Below are 8,439 nucleotides of genomic sequence, written 5' to 3'. Positions count from 1 at the left end.
TTTACAGACCCCTCTTAATGAGGAAAGAGGTGAAAAGAGGGATAGATAAGAGACTACACTTGCTAGTGGGTCAACAGAGCAACCGGAAGCCAAAAGACAAAGAGTTGATCCTCAAGTTGAGGAAGAAATTACTGAAGAAATCATAGAAATACCAAGAAGAGAAACAAGCCAGTAGACATCTACTAGCTCATTCCAGCAAGAGCAAGAGAGGCAGCATGGTATGGAGGTCTCTTCCTCAAGGCAGCAAACCAAACAACCGCCTAGCATCAAATCAACTTTCATGGAAATCAAGGCTCAGAATGAATTGTTAAGAGTGCAGCTATACGATCAATTCCTAAAGGAAACACCCTCCAAACAGCAGAGACTAATGGTAGCCTATGACTTCAAGGAGGAAAAGATGATTCTAAGTCATTTTAAGCCTAAGATACCACAGCCCCAGACGACTGCAGATTATATAAAGACAAGCTTAGAGGTCCTCTCCAAGGACATACATCCGATGGACCAGATAGAGCTGCACAAACAAACAGGTGAGATGGTCTATGCCACCCTAGCAGACAAGGCCATGCTAGCTCATCAACTGAAAGAGTCATTGAAAAACACAAACACTCAGTTGGATTTGGAAAGAATGTCTTCCTCTGCCAAAGATAACCGAATAAAGACATTGGAGGAAATTATTGTGGATATAGGACATGATCCTAAGAAGGATGCCAAAGCCATTCAGGCCCTCATAAGGAAGAAAGAGGATGATATTGCTGCACTCAAAAAACAATTGAGGCTGCCTTTAACAATGCACCCTCAAACCGCAAAACTTGCTCAAGAAAAGGAGAAATAGGATACCTTGGATCTACTAATGAGCATGAACCAAAGAATCATTCAGATGGAGGGAGAATTGAAGAGAGCACTGCAGGGCAAGCAGGGAGAGTCAACCTCCCAGCCACCTCAAATAGCTCCAATTGTGGTCACTGTTCCTCCTACACAAAAAGCAGCAATCCCTCTTATTATCCCTGCAACTACAACAACTACAGATGTTGCAGCAGCAACAACAACAGCACCTGAATCTAGCATGAGCATCGATGAAATGATGAAAGCAGTTAAAGAGCTAGAAGTTTAGGTAACAGAGGTGAAAGAGGCCAAAGAAAAGTTGGCCAAACTAGAAGTAAGCTACGATAAGTCCAAGATGACAGTAGCTGAAAAAACAAGGGAAATAAAGGCCTTGAATGACAAAATAAAATCCTTAGAGAAGGAGCTTACTTTAGACAAGACTCTTGCTGAAATAAAGAAGATTTTGTGGGCCAAAATTAACCAGTCAATCACTCAACAATGGCGATCGATTTAGGCTATACATGAATAGATAGAATTGATAGGCCTAGCCCAATTTGAGACTCAAAGGGCTAGAGCAGCATTAGGGAATATGCCTGAGCAGGCTAATAAAATGATTCACTTCCTGAACAATCGTACCAAAGAGGAGCTGGCAGCTCTGCAAATCAGTAACAGGACAGATACTGTTCTGACAGCAAAGAAGGTGTTGACCCTAAGAAATTTTGTGCAAAATCTAGAAAGAAAGTGCCAGGAAATGCAGGCAGAAATAGATGATTTCAAGTTAAAGCTTGTAGCATTGCAGAGCAGAGGGTTGCCTAGCCTATTAACCAGCGCTGGAAGACTGCTGACCCATGAGCAGTACGCCACCAGGGTAAATAATTATGTTTCAAATCAGATTACAGCATCTTCAAGTACCTCAGAAGAAACAGGGCCTCCCTCTGGACAGGGCCTTTATGACAAGCTGGAAAACTTATTTTACATTGAGCATGAGATCAATCACCTGTTTGAGGTCCCACCCAATTTTTACAGATATACTGAGGCCGATGAGACATTGATAAAGATACAAAGGCATCAATTGCCTACGGAAGATTGGTGGCAAGCAATGCTGGAGGTTTTGCCAAGGTAATTTCAGTCTTTTTCCTCTTTTGATCAGCTTCAGATTTTGGTCAGCTACAGGTCAGCGAAATTGGGTACACAGACCACCGGTTAAAGCATGAATACAGTAGGCAAAAGAAGTCAAAATGTGACTACGGAAATTTTTATGAAAGACCAAGTATAGATGCCAAGCTCAAGACAACAAAGCAGTGATTCTACAAAGCACAAGGACAGCAAACACAGAAACCGCAAATTAAAGACGCAGCTTCAGCCGACTCAGTTGGTCTAAAAAGTCAAATTTCTCTGACAAAGAAGACAACTAATGCACCAACAATTACTGCAGCATTTATTTCTTTCATTTACTTCTTTAAAGAGTTGGTGAGGGAACTTATTGCATGAAGACTCATCCATAAGATATTTTGTATCTCATTTTTGTATAAATACCTCCCCATAGAATGTATTTGGGGTTGGTGATTTTCTCTCTAAGCTACGCTGTAATTTCTGAGACTCTCTAATACAAATGGCTGTTGGAGTTCATGGTTTCTGCGTTGTCTGAATGCGCAAATGATGTTTCGGGACCTGATACAAAATTCCTGAGTCATTCACTGGAACAATAAGTTATTCTAAACTGTGTTTTATGTTTTCTGCGTTCGCAAATACATATGTTTCATAATCTTGATAACAGGGAGAAAGAATAGCCCAAGATTTGTTTGATTACACCCTATGCTCAATTTCTGCTATCACTTGTGTTTTCTTCAGAATTAGTCATAAATATGAATTCTTAACTGCTCATGTTTGCACTGGTTCTTTCATTTTGAATACTGTTTAGGAATTCTTAATTGCTCCTGAATAACATTCATACACTTTCCCTCTGCCAGCATAATGAAAGATTCTTGATTGCCTTTCATTCCCTGACTTCATTCCATCATTTCCAGATTTGAAAATTGTTCCAGAACTGCCTATCTCGCTCTGTAGTATTACCTTTGCCCAGGAAACGCTTTCAGCTGTACACCATCATCGACTCCATAGCCCAATGGAACAGACTGTCTTGGACTTGCATCCCAGCTCTGCCTGAAATCACCATCCAACAAACTTAAAACAAAAACTTGTGCATAATAACTAGCCTAAAATACTCCAAAAACAAAGCTAAATTACAAAGAGAGAGCCCTCTCTGGTTGCAGGTAGGCTAGGACCTATAGCTAAAAGATTGGTTAGTGGTTACCTCGGCCATATTCCCTCCAGGAGGCAAGGAACAACCTGAGTGATAACACATCCAAGGCTTCTAACGTGGTCTGCTCTTGTTTGCCATAAAATCTTGCCTTCCTGTCTATCTCTTTCCACTTCTCCTCCTCTTCTTCTTGTCTTCTGCCTTCCAGCATGCCTAATAGCAGTGGGGGACTCGGTTTGAGGCCAATCCAATTGACCTTTAGCCTCTGCATGGAGTGTTTGTACATTGGCACTCTTTTCAATGCCTCCTTTAGCCTCATTGGGGAATGATATTCCGTGATCTGCAAATTGTGTGGTAAGGTGTTCCATCTCCTCATGCATGCATGCATACTATCATCCCTAAGTAGCCTTTGCATGTCCTCAAAGTGTGCAATGGCTTGTGCCCAATTGGTGAGATATCTAGGGGCAATATGAGGGTCATTAGCAAGTAGGTTGTGTGTGCTCATGAGTGCCATAGGATCTTATGGCTCAGCTCTTATCATTAGTGGCTCATTCTGCTCCTTTACCATCAATATTTTTATTTCTGTTGCCCTCAATTCTTCATGGTTCATCCATGAGGCCATGGCCATTAATTGTAGGTCCCCTAGCTTGGAATTGGGGTCCCACACATTCATGTCTGTGAGGGCCATGTTATGTAGAAAGAATTTTTCCATCTTTGCCTTATCCTCTAATGTGCTTTGGTCACACAGATCCATAAACTGCCTTTAATATTGGAGAGGCATTATGCCCCTTTGTGCCAAAGTCTTTATCTAGAATTGTCACCTTTGGTCCTTGAGATAGAAGCCATAGGATTTTGCTGGTGTTCTACATTGCAATGCCTCCATGGATAAGTTGGCCATGCATGCCAGCTGAGTCTCTTTCTCTTGTAGTTGCTTCCTTAATAATTCATTTTCAGTTTCAAGGTGGCTTCTTGTAAGTGCTTCCCTGTCTCTGAGATCACTCAACTCTCTGCCCATTTCTTTGAGTTTTTTTTCCATATGGCCAAAATCCTCAACTCCTTTGGATTTGGCTATTTGCATCCACCTATGTGTTCTTATTATTTCTTTCTCTAATTCAAAGAATAGTGGAATTGCAAATTTTTGTGGGATTATCCTTCCTCCCTCAAGTAGATTGTAATAGGAGGAAAGACTAGGCTGGGGATCAGGTTCTTGCAGCTCTGTTGCTTCCTCCTTTACTTGTGTCTATCCTTCCATCCTTTTCTCAAGCTTTTGGGTCTCTTTTAGTTTTGACAATGTCTCCTGTAAAACTGTCTGAGCCTCCTGCAAGATTGTTTTTGGGTCTTGTAGTGCTACCTTCTCCTTCCATGTGGAAGATCTAGGAGGCCCCATTTCATATGTGATAGGTGTCTTGGATGGGGATTCTTTCCCCATGGCAGAGGGTGAATATTCAACTGTAATTGGCATTTTTGAAGAGGGCTAAGGTTTGCCTGTCTTGATTCTTGTGCTCTTCCTAGCCCTGAAATACATGGAGGCCTGTCTTTTCCTCTTTTTCATTGGCTTGATTGGTGTACTGAGGGTAGTGAGGGTGGTTGCTACCTCCTTTTCCAGAGTCTCAAGGGACTCTTCTCCTTGTTCTGCCTTTTATACCTCTTTTTCCCCTCCTTCTATCTCTTTTTCTGTCTCTTCCTGCTCTGTTTCCTCAGCTATCTCCTTATCTATTTCAGTTTCTTCCTCCTTCCTTTCTTGTTCTGCTAAGTCACCAGTGGCTTCACCTTCTCCCCCTTGCTGCTCTTCCTCCTCACTGCCAGTAGGACTGACATCATAGGTTAAGGTCTTTATGTCATCCTCAGCTGTCATGTTTCAGAAAACTTCCCATGCTATAGGGAGTGTAAATGTATGGAAGGATTCCTCCACTAGGATTTTGATTAACCCATGGTGAGCTAGCTGATTTTAATTTCCTGCTTGAACCTTAATTCTGGAGTCAATGAGGGACTGCAAGAGGAAGTAGGGGATACTGAGCTTCTGAGGTGCTGGAGTGTCCATGCCATACCTTAATTCATGGAGGATTCTAAAATGGTAACCATAGATAATGTTGTACCTCCCCTCACAGGAAATGTGTTTGATTATTTGATAGCTAACCTCATCCTAAGGATATGGCATGCTATCCCTTCTAATGCCATTTTTATCCTCTACAGGGGTTTTATTGTTTTGGACAAAGTTTTTCTTGGCAGTCTGGCCAATTGGTTTCTCATCCTTACTCCAAGGCAGCCCAAGAGGAAGGTTAGTGACCCTACTGATAAATTTAGGGGTTATTTCCATGGAAATATCTCTAAAGGTGACAGTGGCATGTGTTCTTGTGTGAGGTACCAAAGAGAGGGAAAATTCTTGGGCAATCTCCTCATAAAACCCTTGGAATTTCTCAAAAACATTCATCCAATTTGATCTTGTGGATATGTCCACTACTTGGGGATGTGCATGGAGCCTTGTGGAGTTAGTGGGCTCCTTTACCATAAACCATCCTATCATATTGTCTATACTCTTTTGGAAAACCAAAAATGGAGGTGGAGACAATGAATTTTGAAAAGAACAAAGAAACAGAGGAGACTGTGTTTTTTTAAATAAGTAGAATTTTTTTTTAGGTATTTTCTCCTCTCCTAAGGAATTATTTTCCTCCTAAAATTGAAACCACTTCTTGCATATATTGATATTCAATAGGGGGCATGCATGAACCCTACCTATTTAGACCAAAAATCGTGCTAAAACTCATGTTTTCTCCCTTCAAAAAACTCACTGCCCCTCCTGTAGAAGCCTGTCATCCCTCCTGTAGAATTCTTGTAGGTGCTCCTGTAGAACCTATAGGTGCTCCTATAGAAAATGACGAGAGAAGGAATATGGGAGAGAACAATGGAGGATGATGGTTATGAGGTTGTGGGGGCACAAGGAGACTGATATAGTTGAGTTACGAGGAGAGAATGAAGGAAAATGTGGTGAGAATGCTCGGCGAGGAGTATTTATTACGCTTTACGGATATTTCCAGTGATGAGGGGTGAGCTGGCAAGGTATACATTGGCCATATTCGGACTGTTGGTCCCCACCTACTTGGTCATCATGGCTTCTCCTCATAATCATCTCCCATCATTACATCGGAGTTCACACTTCCTACACTACCTGTCCTTGACATCTTTTCTTGAGTTGACTGTGCGCATGTGTGGGTGACATCTCGGATGAGTGGAGTCAAGTAGATGAAGGTGGCCAAGTTAACTGGCTACCTTTCCCTCATTCAACCTCAACCATCTCATTTCTTTTTCATGACTTCTAATTACACAAATACAAACAGAGGAGTGATTTAGTTACTTACCTTGTGATCCGAATGTATTTGCTGTGAGGTGTTGTGGCTCTCTCTCTGTTGCATGCCTTTATTTCTTTTGATGCATGATATCTGCTTGTTAATGTGTGGTTTTGTCTTGTGCAGGTTCTTCTCTGGCTAGATTTGAGCTTCAGGTGTCTTCTCAACCTTCATGTTTTCACTCTCTTGCTGCTGGTGTTTGATTTTAATGGGATCAGCTGCTACAAGAATTCCTACAGGAGCTCCTGTAGCTACTTATCCCCTTGAAACTTTAGCTCCTTCCTATGCTTGGAGCTTGAGGATGCTACCAAAGGTGTAGATAAATATGGAGAGGTAGTAGGTAAGCTTCAGGGGAGGTTTATGGTGTTTCTTCCTCTCTTATTTTTTTTGTTTTTTTTTCTTTTACTGAAAAATTGTTTTTTTTTCTCTGTGTTTTTCTTGGACAGGAAGAAAAATGATGCTTGGGGTGTGTCGCAGGATTGAAAATGATGGCAAGGAGGTTTGAAGATTTTAGGAGGGATTATAGGTCCTTCATGAAGATTCTTTGTCCCTCAAACTGCCTTCTGTAGCCAATTCTGGCTCTCTGTATTTCCTACAAGAGCCTCGTGTAGAAAACACAGTTCTTGAAAAAGAGGTATAATGGGGTGAAAGAAGTGCCAAATATGATGGAGGAATGTGTGGAGAAGGTGAGATGGATGCTGGTGTGAATTTCAGGATCCCCTTGGCACCTTCTTCTGCTCCCTGTATTCCTCTTGCATACCTGCAATGCAAAAAAAAATCATTTCTTTTCTCTCCTTTTTTTTGAAAAATAGCTAGGGCACCTCAGAGAGGTTTTCACCCTAATTTCCTGCCCTGGGAAGCTCCAAGGGAGGTTTTCACCTAGGGATCTTATTATTTTTCTCTTCTTTTTCTTGACATCACTGGGCTTCCTCATAAGAGGTTTTCAACCCAATGATGGGACTCAAGCACCTCATGGAGGTTTTCACTTGAGTCCTTATTATTTTTTTATTTTTTTTCTTCAGTGAGTGGGTGAAGTGGAAGCTAAGATATGCTCCACTACCATCACTATTTTATTCATACCTTCAATAAACTCTCGATTGGAGAGGGGATTCTTGTAGACTTCCAACCGATGTCCATTTAAAAGCATGGGGATGGCTTCATCATCAATGGTTATGATCAGAACTGAACCATTATCATTACATTTATCCACAGTGTAGGGTCCCAGCCATCTTGTCCTCAACTTGCCTTTGAAATCCTTGTATCTTGAATCATAGAGTAGTGACCAATCTCCCTCCTACAATTGCTTCTCCTTGATATTTTTTCATTCCATATCTTTCTTTGAAACTGAACTACCTCTGTATGGAGAAGGGCTTGAAATCTGTATTCATCCAATCCATTGAGCTAAAGTAATCTCTCCTTCTGTGCATGGTTGAGGTCTAGGTCCAACTGAGCTGCCATCCTGAGTGTATTGAACTCAAATTATATCGACAGTAAAGCCTTGTTCGTATAGACCAGTTCATAGGGTATGAACCCTGTGGCAGTCTTCCATGTTGTGTTGTAAGCCCAAGTGGCCTCAATTAATCTGTCCGCCCAATCTTTTCTACTGCTGCTCACTAACTTGGTCAGGATCCCTTCTAATGCTCTGTTAGTCACCCCCACCTGCCCATTGGCTTGTGGATGGTAAGGGGTGGAAGTCCTGTGCCTAATTTTATGATGTGTGAGTGGGTCTTCAATCAAATTGGAAGTGAACTGACTTCCTTGATATGTGACCAACTCTCTTGGATACCCGAACTTGTAGAATACGTTTTCTCTCAAAAACTCAACTACTTTTTCCTCTGTTGGTGCTTTGATTGCTTTCGTCTCTGCCCACTTTGTCAGGTAATCGGTGTACACAATGATGTATTGTTTCTATTTTGAAGGAGGGCTGATAGGACCCACAAAGTCCATGCCCCACTTCTCAAATGGTTCAAAGGTCATTTGAGGTTGCATGGGAATCTCATCCTTTGGAGTAGG

This window comes from Pinus tabuliformis, chromosome 4_1, assembly GCF_031772625.1.
Source record: "Pinus tabuliformis cultivar Carrire ecotype Pingquan chromosome 4_1, CPIR1, whole genome shotgun sequence".
NCBI classification, from domain to species: domain Eukaryota; kingdom Viridiplantae; phylum Streptophyta; class Pinopsida; order Pinales; family Pinaceae; genus Pinus; species Pinus tabuliformis.
This window is presented reverse-complemented; position numbering follows the sequence as displayed.